Source organism: Harpia harpyja, chromosome 3 (genome assembly GCF_026419915.1).
Source record: "Harpia harpyja isolate bHarHar1 chromosome 3, bHarHar1 primary haplotype, whole genome shotgun sequence".
NCBI lineage: Eukaryota > Metazoa > Chordata > Aves > Accipitriformes > Accipitridae > Harpia > Harpia harpyja.
This window is the reverse complement of record NC_068942.1, coordinates 75,145,507-75,157,387: the sequence shown is the minus strand read 5'-3', so window position 1 is coordinate 75,157,387 and position 11,881 is coordinate 75,145,507. Positions and strand designations below refer to the sequence as shown.

At 40.5% G+C, this 11,881-nt stretch overlaps 1 long non-coding RNA gene across 1 annotated transcript; it reads left to right on the top strand.

Annotated features, from left to right (window-relative positions):
- The first annotated feature begins 6,050 nt into the window (after positions 1-6,050).
- LOC128140054 (uncharacterized) lies at positions 6,051-11,431 on the top strand. Its single transcript, XR_008234600.1, has 3 exons — positions 6,051-6,134; positions 6,601-6,743; positions 11,054-11,431. It is a non-coding gene; the product is annotated as an uncharacterized LOC128140054 (long non-coding RNA).
- Positions 11,432-11,881: the final 450 nt, after the last annotated feature.

Here is an 11,881-nt window from a genome sequence, read left to right as displayed (position 1 = left end):
AAGCATCCCATTCAAACTTAGTGAATTTTAATCCAGCCAAATATAAAGCTGTCTATCTTAAGAACCGAGTGTGGAGGCTGTAACTGGAGAATAGAAGACTACATCCTGGAAAGGTAATAACTTTGAGAAGGATTTAAGGGTCAGAATAAGTAAGCAATCAGATAAGGCCTGTCCTATATGGTGCTATGGCAGAAGAGGATTAATCAATGTATAAACAAAGGAATAAAAAAATGTTGATTTTACTTCTCATGTTTGGCCTCAACAATGCCATCCAGAGGGTAGTGCATACAGTTCTGTTTTTCAGTTTTTAAGAAGCACGTTGGAAAATAAGAGCAAAAGAGTGAAGCAAAATGTTCTGATGGCTGGAGAAAATGCATTACACTGGGAGGTTTTAAGAGCTCAGGCTGTTAAAAGTTATCTAAAAGAGGATTGGGAGGTGACTTGATTGTAGTGTATAGGAACATTCCTGGGGGAAAGTACAGAATATTAAAGGGCTCTTTAATCTATTGAAGAAAGGCATAAAAAGAAGTAATGGCCGGAGGCAAAAGCGAGACGAATTCAAAGAGGAAATAAGATGCACATTTTTACATGGTTAACCACCAGAACACATTCCCAAGAGAAGCTGAGGATTTTCCATTGCTTTATGTCTTCTCTTGAAGATTAGCTGTATTTCTGAAAATTATTTTTTAGCCAAGCAGAAGTTATGCTTTATTTTATTGGATGATTACAGGTTGAAATCTGATGGTCCATGATACGCATAGTGTCAGGTTAATTTAGTGGGACCATCATGGTTTAAGTTTTAAATGCCAGAAGCAGACATTTCGTTAATAACCATGAACATTAGAATCAATTTTTTTTTGCCTTGAAATACTTATGCTCCATAAAAAAGCTGATCTGAGTTAAGGCTTTGGCTGCAGAATATACTTACTAAGACACTATCTAAAGGTTTTGGCCTTTTGCTTCCTAAATTTACACTCTTGGGATTACTTGGAAAAATTTTTCTGCATTTCCATTTAAATTTCTGAAAGAATAGATCCTGACAAGAAAATTTCTTACAAAGTCTGGATAATAATCCTCCAAGAATTATTTCACAACATGAACATCAATTATATAAAATTGCCTCAAGGCCAAGAGAATCGGAATGCACAAAATTAATCCTGATAGATTTCCTATATTGTAGATTATATGTATTTATATGTTGCATATGTTTGCCTTGACCAGTCTTAACCTCACTTGAGGCATTATCATAACATGAACAATTAAATTACCAATGGAGGAGCTACTATTACTGAAGGAGGGATGAATGAAATATAAATAAGATTTCAGATCAGCAGCTTGGCAGAGAAACACGATAAAACCACCCCTGAAATGGTACATGATCAGTTTTTCTATCTTGAGAATGGAAGGTGTGCTGTCATTTCTCTGCCTTCGGAGAAATGTGTGATACTAATCCTGCAAGATACATGTGCTTCCTAATTTACATGCTTCCCTTTTTCCTGGCTCTTGAGCAGAAAATGCAAAGACAGGAGCTGAAAAACAAGCTGCCGCCTTCTTTTGTGCATTTTCCCAGAGTCAAGCCACAAACAATCTCCCCTTAACCATAGAACAAACTGAAATCTGTTAATTAACTTCATGATGAATTCTGGAATGAGATCTGAATAACTGTATAGGTAAAAAAAATCACAGTGATTACAAAGGATAAAGGGAGACTTGTCTTTATAGTATGCACTTGGTAACTTAAAAAAGCAAAAAGTGTTTGTGTGTGTGGTTGAAACTTGTTTACTTTGACTTTGAACTATTAGTGTGAAAATTACATGACATTAATACTGAAGTAGCTTTTAAATTACCTTTGTGCATTTAAAGTAAATAACCATTGCAGTGGGCACTCCAAGAGGACTGTAGAGTGCACCGTATAACTGAACTTTTCCAGAAAATGTGTTTCTTTGTACTATCTGCAATAGATGGCCCCATAGCTGTTCTGAATACATTTCAGCTTACCACACAAGTGCTGTCTGAGCATGACACCCGTAAAACATGCATTTTCAAGGATGCCTGGCAAACCAGCATACTCGCAGCCACGTTCCCACAGGCTGTAAATATCTGACAAGACAGCTGTGGGAGTCGATGGCAAATGAGGTGCAGAATACATCATACTCACAGCTACTGCTGTGACCACCCTGCCCAAGTGATAGGAGCAGAACCAGGAGTTCTTTTTGAAGCAAAACATCTTGCTTGGCATCCATTTGGATGACCACTGTCTATTTAAGGTACTCGTTCTGCCTTGTAAAGCTTTAAACAATTGGAGACCAGTTTATCTGAGTCATCGGCAGCCAGTTGCTTTTCTCTCCTAATATAACTGAAGGAGCAGGTGGCAGGGCATTCTTCAAGATTGTGGGACTTGTTTTCTGTCATCATCTGAAATAGTTTGAATCTGGTCATCATTTTGTGCAACAGACATCTGTTTGATAGCATTTTGTGAAGAGATTAAAATTATTTCCCAGCATGATGAAGGGTGGAAAGGAGTATTTGTAGAGGTCTGAATGGCTAGTTTCCTGTTGAAATAATTACTCTAATGCTGCTAGGGTTTTGTTATATTATTAATGATGTTAAAGTGCCTGGAGTCAGAGGAAGGCTTCATTTTAGACAATTTTGAATCTAAATTAATAAAATGTGCTAATCGTACCAGGTTTATTATAATTTTTTAAAGAAATTGGTGAGCTGAGTACCCAGATTTGAGAAGGCAAGAGTGTATTTATCATAGGATTTACTCTTGAAAAATACACGGGAGAATAAGGCAATGTATATTCTTTCCAATTAATACATATTACTGTAAGCAAAAAAAACGAGAGTGCTTTAATTTGTTCTTGAGTATGAGCTATTGCAGTAGCTCAGTGAATGAGCACTGAGGATGTGCTAATGTTCCATTACAGCAGTGGGAGAAAGAACATACTGAAGGGTTTTCAGCTCACTTATGCTGTACTTGGTCATTGCTGAGTTCTGCACAGTACTTTCTTAGTAATCAATTTAAGGTATTAAAATAGAGCTTATCTCTGTACAAGTTACCAGTCATGAATTCCAGTGATAGATTTTTCAATAGAACTTAAAAGAATTTAGCTATCTTTAGTACAAATGTATTTAATGAACCAGTGTAGCACTTCTCTTATCTAAGGTCTAACAACTGTGTTATTCTGCATGGGTAAAAAAAGTAGTTTGGAAAGAATAAGGCTTGGTTCTTGTCTCCTCCTTGTTGGTATTCTGATTGCTATGTTAAAAACTTCACCAACTGCAATAAAAGTTAGTTCAATGACTTGCTGCAATCCCCTGAATTCAGTTTAGCCTGGTTATGCATTTATTTCTGCAGGATAATGCTCAGAGTTCCATATGTAAGATTGCCTTTTTGATTTTTTGTTTGGTTTTATAACACTTTCCCTGTATTACTTGCCTTTGTAAATTTGTTAAATTCTTTAGGCAGGTATCCTTGTTCACACACTCTTAAATTGCTGTAGCATTTGCGTATGATAGGGGAAGGTCACGGCTTACCTCAGAAATCTGATCCATTGGCAGTCCAGATAAACTGAAACATGAAGGCCCAAATAACATTAACTTAGCTTTGTTTAAATGGTGGATGTTTTGCTTCAGAGTTACAGGCCTGGATTTTCCAGGGAGTGGAATCAGGTGGCTTTGGTGTGTCCCTACTTTAGCACAGGGTGGCACAACAGTACATGTTCTTATGTCACAAGACGTACTTCTTATCATACTGCCACCCCATTTAGATGAGGGCCGAGTATGCCCATCATTATGGAATCTGCCCAGCTGCTTGGGTTGGTTTTAATTTTTTCTCCATGTGTCTATATTGTCCTATAATCTTGGAAAGGCACAGAATTTTAGTGACCAGGTAATTGTATACAGATACAAGATATACAATGTTGTGATTTGTTATAACAAACAAGAATAAAAAGGTTGAAAATAAGTAATAAAAGAGACTGCGGTGATAGGATGTCCTCTGTAAAGTCATTCTAGGAATGCAGTTGTTATAGTCTATTCGTTCTTCTGTGAACTTAAATCCATGCGCTTAACCATGTCACATGCCATTTCAAACATAATTCAGATAAGATGACATTATTTAAGGAGTGTTTCTATTATGTTAAAAAACGAGATTATTCCATTTTTTATGTTATCTTAAATTATTATATGTCCTCAATTATAGCATGAGAGTATCTTACAATCATTAATTGGCAACTCCTGAGAACAACTCTATGAGGGAGTGGAATGCGTAATTACCACCCCCTTCATTTTTCAACTAGGCAGGAGATACAGATTTGGTAACAGTTTCATTATACTTCCATTTCTTCCATTTTCCCAGGTTCCTGTAATTTTAATTTTTTAATGTTGTAATCTGCTGTCTGTATGGTGAGAAAATGGAGATTTTTTTTCCCTGTGGTGTCTCAGAGAGACTAACAAATCCTAAGGCAAGAACAAACCCTTGGTCTTTTTGCCTCTTCATCCCAGGATTTGGAACTGAAAACAATTAAATTTGGAAAGGTGGGAGAGAAGTTGGTTGCTTTGTGGGTGGGTAGGGTTTGTTTGCTCTTTTTTTCAGAAACAAGAAATCAAAAAAATAGGAGGAGGTTTAGATCCCTGCTTTTTCAAAAGCTTGGGTTAATAATACCTAGTTGTGGGTGTGAAACTCCCATTTCTGGAAGTGTTTCTTCACTTTGGCTACCAGGGATTAAATTGCAGAATTGCTTGTTTTTACTCGGGAAAGCTGACTGTGCCTTCATTCCCATGCTCTCCTTTATTTACACTGTTTGTCTATGGAAGAGACAAGTTACTAACCCGGTGCATGCACCTGTTTGGGTACCATCACTGCATTATTTTATAGCTATATTTTATTACTAGCAAGACAACAGAGGAGTGATAAAATAAAAAAAAAAAAAAACAACCCAAAACTTGTGCGTAGCTCTTCATCAACCTAGAGCCCAGAATTAGAGGGTTCCTTCTTCCACACATCATCTGAACTTCTGTGGTTATACAATACTTGCAGCCTTTTTATCACTGTAATTTCTGCAGATCCCTTAAAGATATTTGTCCTTTAAGAAAGGAATAAGTTCTTTCATGCTGACTTGCATCAACTGCAATTATTGCATATTGGATCGAGTTTTGTGTGCAGGAGTGGGAGTTACATCCGTGTCTGCAAGCCAACTGTGCTGCAGGGGCAAACAACTGCTGAGAACTCTTGGCAGCAGGAAGCTTCTTGCTGGAGCATGTCGAGAGCAGCAGGGATCCCAGCTCCTGGTTCCCCAGCGGCAGAACCTGCTCGCTGATGGGCCAGTTCAAAGAACGAATCCCCAGTCCAAGGATGAAAACAAGCCTCTCCATAGGGCATTGCAGAGTTGGGGGGCACCCAGGACCCCTGTCAGAGACAAGGTGATCACATCCTAGGAGTTACAGCTTCATGGAAAAAAGAAAAAAGCGCCTTTTCTAGAGGCTAGACGCATTCTGATTACTCAAAAGCATCAAAGGGATGCACCCCACACTAAAGTAATGGGAAGGAAGTCGTGGGAATCAACCTGAATAGCAGGAGCAGAGAGTTTACCACGTGGCATCCTAGGACATGAAAGGGAGGAGAAAGGTAGCATGTTCAAATCCTACCATCAGGCTCAAAAGTTCATGTGCAGGAAACTAGGCAAGGCATGTACGTGCCAAATAGATCACTAGGGAAGACAGATGTGATATGATAAAAGAATCGGGATGTGAAGTATAAGATCTACAGCAGATGGGAATTTGCCTTAGCCCACACAGGTGCGTGTTTTAATCAGTTCTGGACTTTTTTTCTTGGAAAATCCTGAATTGCCAAGATTATGTAATGGAGCTAATTCATGTTAAGGGTGTGTCAAGTTAGTCATCATTAGAGTAGGACAAGTGAAAGCTTCCCTAAGGTTCTTTCTGACAACATTTGTTCATTTTCCATTCGGAGGTGGAAAAGAAGCCACAATTTGGGGAATATGTTCATAATTCATACTAATTATGAATTCTCTTGGGTTTCAGGAGCACCATTTGTAACCATAGCTGTTATTACAAATGAGGTCATCCATATTAGAATGAAGATCTGATCTGCAGCCAATAAAAAATATGTGTGAGCATGTTAAGCTGTGTAGTATTTTCATTTTAACTCCTAACCTTCAAACTACAGTCTAGAGGCCAAAACTAAGCCCTTGTGCTCCTTCTGCAATTCAATGGAAAAGGCAGATACTTTGACAGACAGACCAGGAAGTCTATAGGCTGATGAGAGAGCTCTTTGGAGGTAGCTGATAACAAACCAAATGCAAGGATGGTTCTGAAACTCCATCCCACACCTCAGGCAGGACTAGAAGTGAGATACCTTGAATTATATGTGATACACGATCTACTGATAGTAGTCAGTTACAAGTATTTTTATAAATAATTGAGTAGATCTCACTTTTTTACTGGAGTAAATGCCCAGTTTTGATGTAAATGCCTAGCAGTCAGAGCTCTTGCCTGGGAAGGACCTTTCTAAGCCCTTTTAACAATGTGATAACCAATATTAATTCACTCTCACTATGGTCCTGTTTGTTGCAGGTGGGTTGAAAACATCCACAACATCACCAAGAGCCGCCGCCTTTCAATCTGCTGAAAATGCCAGTGAGCCACCTCCCTTGGTCTTCCATCTTCGGGATATTATGTGCTCCCAGTCCTGGGGAGGGTCTCAGGGAAAAGGCTAGGTATGCTCAACACACATAATGATACTTGGAAGAACTTGCTTGCCTTACCACTGCACCCTTTTCCAGATAATGCAACCCATGCATCCCAGGGCAATTCAGAACCTGTATGACAAGTATTTTGAATGTAACTGGTAGTTCTACAGGCTCTCGCTCTCAGGGTAGCATGCACATTGCTGCTTTTCTAATTACGCAGAAAGTGCTCAGAATTATGTGGGTGTCTGTGATATTCCCTCAAATGTAAATTAACCCTTAAAATATCATCATGAGGTAAGTAATTAAAATTTCAGGAGTGGTGAGTTAAAATACGTAGGGTTATATGACTTGACCTCAGATATCCAAGTCCTCAAATAAGTGCATTGTCACGATGGGTAGGTTCTACAATATTTACTTTGGGCACCAGAAATGGGACTCAGGTGGATTCATTTGGCCAAGTTCAAGAAAACTACCTATAAATCTCCTGCTGTGGCAGCTGTCTGACCCTAGAGGTATGTAAAAATTCCTACCACCTACTCATTTGTCCTGGCAGTTCCCCAAGTCACTAAACTGGAGTGCCCATGACTGCACAGGCAGCAGTGACGGGTAGGGCCAGGCTGTCGACTGAATCCTGCCATGGTTCAGGAACACAGCAAAGAGATGTCTGTATTCCACCTGAATCCCTGGAGAAGCCTATTCTGCTATGCACGCTTGGAGCCTCGTAGTGCTGAGTCCAGTGTTGTTCACAGAGAAACCACAGGCTTCTGTGAAAAGGGTGAGGGAAGAGAAGCACCAGAGCTTATCCTTCCCATAACAGCTTAATAAGCGTAGTCAACTAGGGAGTGGGAAATTTAAATTCAGTTTCACCTTGGCCTGATGGGTGGCAACCCACTGATGACTCAGAAGGCTGCTGTAGCCACTAGGTTATGGCATAATCAAGGGCATTGCATCTTCCATCCCTCCTCCTGAATTTAGACTGTTGGCTGTAAAACGCAGAGGGCTAGAAAGAGATCTAGCAAGACGGCGCATGTCTTGCACTTTGGTGATTGAGATGTAGGAGATACGCATTTGATGGAGCTTAACTGCTTTGGCTGAAAAGGGAGCAGAGGCACTTGATGAGATGATCTGAATCAACAGGTACTGGGAGTTGCAATACTTGTATTGGAGGCCCCCTAACTCCTGCCCTTGGAGTTCAGTGAGATTAGTCACACAACAAAAGTTAAGCAGCAGTAGATTTGGAGTCGGGATATGTAAATGGTAGAAATTGGCCAAGAATGCAAGACTGCTGATTCACAGAGCTGTGGTGCAACCATGCTTAAAGCATAACTTTAGGATGAAGGAGCTCTGCGTTAGTTTACCTGTACATCTTCTAGTACCACCCTTGTGATCTGCTGTGGCTTCTGTAAAGCAAGCAATAAAATATGATGTATAGTAAGAGAAGCATTTTTTAAAGAAGTTAGTAATTTTGGAGGCAGTGGGAGACTACATATCTTTTTGATCACTGTATTTTAGAAAAAAAATTGTTTAAACATGACTGGAGGAACTTGCAGTATAGGTTAATCAGTTCAGAGCCTGAGTGTTCTAAGGATTGTTTAGTTTTGCACCTTTATTGTGCTAGAAACTACACACTGCTGATGAAGGGGCTTTTAAAACTAGCTTAGCCAGACAACAAAGGAAGACAAAACACTATTCATGAAGGGGCTGAAGTTGTCGCACTCACCTCATCTTAAATTTTGCAGTTTTCCTGGCTAATCAGGTATTTTTCTCCTTATTTCTTGTAGGCTGAAAATGCTCACTTTCTGTAACGTGGTTTTGCCTTCCGACTGTCCTGCTGTCCACCTCTGTATATCTGGATATAGATGTGCACCTATGCATGCACACTTTTTTTAATATGCCTTGTTATCATTAGCTCTGTCTACTTTCTCCCCTCCATTTGTTTGGTCAATACTTAACCCATGTGTGCAGTCAGGAGAACTCCTAAAAGTCTCTTCGGTTTTGTGTACATAGGGTGTCTGGCAGAGCTTCTGCAGCCGCAGACTGTACAACCACTTCTGTCCTACTCTTTAATCCTACCAGCACTGGTGGAGTGCTCACGCTTCTGGTCATATGGTAGTACCAGGGCCATGTTACTATATTTCACCGTATTTTTCTCACCCTTTAAGTGCCAGCTGAAGGAAAGCACTGACAGAGTCCTCCTGACAATAAGAGCAACAAGCGCAAAATTGGATTTGTTCTGGAAAAAAAAAAATCCAGACAGAATCACTCCCTTAGTAGAGTCATTTCTTTGTGGGATATAGCTTCTAAGTCCTACCTAGGACAGGACTCTTCCTCATTTTTCCTAGTGAACTTGGACTTCATTAAGAAACTGGAGACACAAAGTCAGAGTGACGCAGTTGCTTGAGGACATATCATATGTCCTTGGATGAGTATGAAAATAATTATTCAATATCATTTACACAACCAAATCATAAACAAAGCCTAACTAAAATGTTAAAGTTTCATGGATAGAATCACAGGTTTCTGAGTATTATCTAGTATGTAAATAGAGGTTACCCTTCTGTCCTAGAGAAATTTCCAGCCTCGTGAGTCTGCAAGATTTGGCGTTCATGCTAGTAGCGGCTTGCTCTGTGTTGTGTCCAAAGAATAATGGAGAGAACAAGACAAACATGGTATAGCAATGACTAACAGCCCTATTTCAGGTGCAGATTTAATGAGAATACCACCTTAGCTCAACAAAATCACCGCCCTCCAACAAAACCCTCACTAAAATGGGACTGGGACTTCTGTACCCAGAAAGAAGTGGCATCTAGATGGTGCAAGAAACTCTTCATCGTGCTGCTATTGAATAAAATGTTCAGTGAAATCCTGGCAAACAGTCCTTTACCCAAGTGGTGGACCCTATTGTTTAAATGACAACTGCCTGCGAGATTTTTAATGAAGATGCAGTAGTTTTTTCTGTAACTTAACGAGCTGGTTTGATTTTTGAAACAAGTGCTTGGAAAAGCCACGTGTCAGGCTCTCTTAATACGAGCTCAGTGTCTGTTGGGGCGCAGTCTTGCAGCACCCCAACAAGCTGAGCAGAGCAGCCCCGATGACGGCAGCTGGGATCAGCTGCAGCCCAACGATGGCTGGGCAAAGGCACAGCAAGGAGGTAGGGCCACGTTCAATCCAGGAAGGCAAATCAAGGAGGGAAGGGCAGGATCAGTCGCAAGGCCAGGCATACCCCAGCCTGAGGAGACTTTTTCTCTGCAGTCTTGTCCCAGGTTACAAGAGCTGGCCCTGAACACAGGCACCAAACCCCTCGGAGCAGGAGAAAGAGGTTGCAGAGTGTGTTGGTGCATGAAGGACCCTGACACTGTGAAAACTAAAATGCAGTTGTATTTGTTAGGGCATGCAGAATACTTGCAAGAAAACCTGAAACCAGCGTAAATCACAAATCTGAAACTCAGATCAGATTCTGGGTAAGCCTGCCTAAGTTTTATGATCTGTATCACTGAACCTCAGCCATGTGTTCAACAAATCTGGCTTGATTTATATATTTTGGCTTAAACGGTTTAAAAACTGAAGTTTAAAAAGTTTGTATAAATAGTCATTTATAGCCTTCTGGTTTCAGCTGCTTTTTTTGGCCACATACAGTTACAAATGTAAGTACTCTCTTCATGCAGAGATGGAGGAAGCCTGTATGCATGAACCCGGGTGGCACTTAAAAAAAACTTAGAAAATGTCACCTTTTACTTTAAGGGTTATTTCTTACAAGGCAGTCTGTGTAGGTTTTCAGTATGAAGTGATCTCTGAATTAAAGCAGCCACGCTATGCTTCCACATGCATAATTACAAAAAAATACCTCTTTGTAATACCTTACCATGAAATGTTTGATTTCCAGTGAAGATACTGACTAGTGCTGTGATTCTTCAAGGACTTATCTTTATGCATCGTGCTCACGCATCCCTTTGGAGTCACGGGGGTTGCACTTGGTGCTGAAAGTTGAATATGTCTGAATCTTGGCAAGGTCGTAAAATGTTTGAAATGAGTTTTGAGAAGCCTGTGAAACAACTGCTAATAGAATTAAGATGCAACTTCTTTTCTTAGTGTTGAAATACTCTCTGTAAAGACAGTAAATAGATTGAAATGTAAAGAAATTATTTAGGTCAAGGTTGATAGTTGCTTAATGGACCTCCAGGGCTCTCAACTCCAAATAACATCCAGAGGAGCCAGAAGTCTTCAACACCTCTGCAAGCCATTATGTTGTTAGCAGGCATAAACCTTATCAAGTCCTTTTTCCTCTCTGTGCTTCTGTGCCAATAACAGGGAAATAAGGACACTGATTTCCTTTGTAGATCAACTGATGAAAAGTGCCAGAAAAGCTGTTATCAACGAATATCTGCATTTGTGAATAATTTCCATGTAGCCTTTCAGACGTGGGAACCTTGGCACCCATGTAGAAAAATATTACTACATTGAATCCACTGATGTTTCCTTACCGTGAACAATTCAAATATGAAGTATAAACTGCCAGCACGGTCCTTGATAAAACAAAATTGATACTCTGCAAAAGCTGTTTTCACACTCTTCCCCATATGGTCTAACTGCACGCCAAATAAAATCATCGAGAATATAGGGTTATGACAACATTTGTTTGTTGTGCTTGAAAATTGATGTCAACATCCTATACATGTCCTCTAACTATAGCAAAACAGTAAAAAAGTCACACCACAGCATGCATGTTTCCCATGTTTAGCATAAGACTATTTCACAAAGGCATAAAACCAAAGAAGAATATAATGCTGAAGATGACAAGAGAGAAGCTTTCAGGAGGAATGTCCGCTAACAGAAATACCGACCCTACGGAAAGCATATCAGATCTTCCCATGGCCAACAGCTGCAGCCTCTGCAGTGGGTATCTCCAAGGGCTGGGAGAAGAGCAGGGCCCTCGTGGGCAGGAGGTGGCCCTGGCCCCAGCGGCTGGGCAAGGCTGGGAGAGGTGTCCAGCTGCCTCCCGCAGCGGCACTGGGCTGTCGCTTTGATATCCCCATCTGGGTGATGCCTCCTCTGCCAGGGCTTGCACTCACTGACAGCCATCCTGCCGAAATCCCTTTGTGCGCCCAGACCTGCGGCAGGTCAGGAAACAGCCCTGGCGTGGAGATCCCACCTCTGGTTGCTCGTGT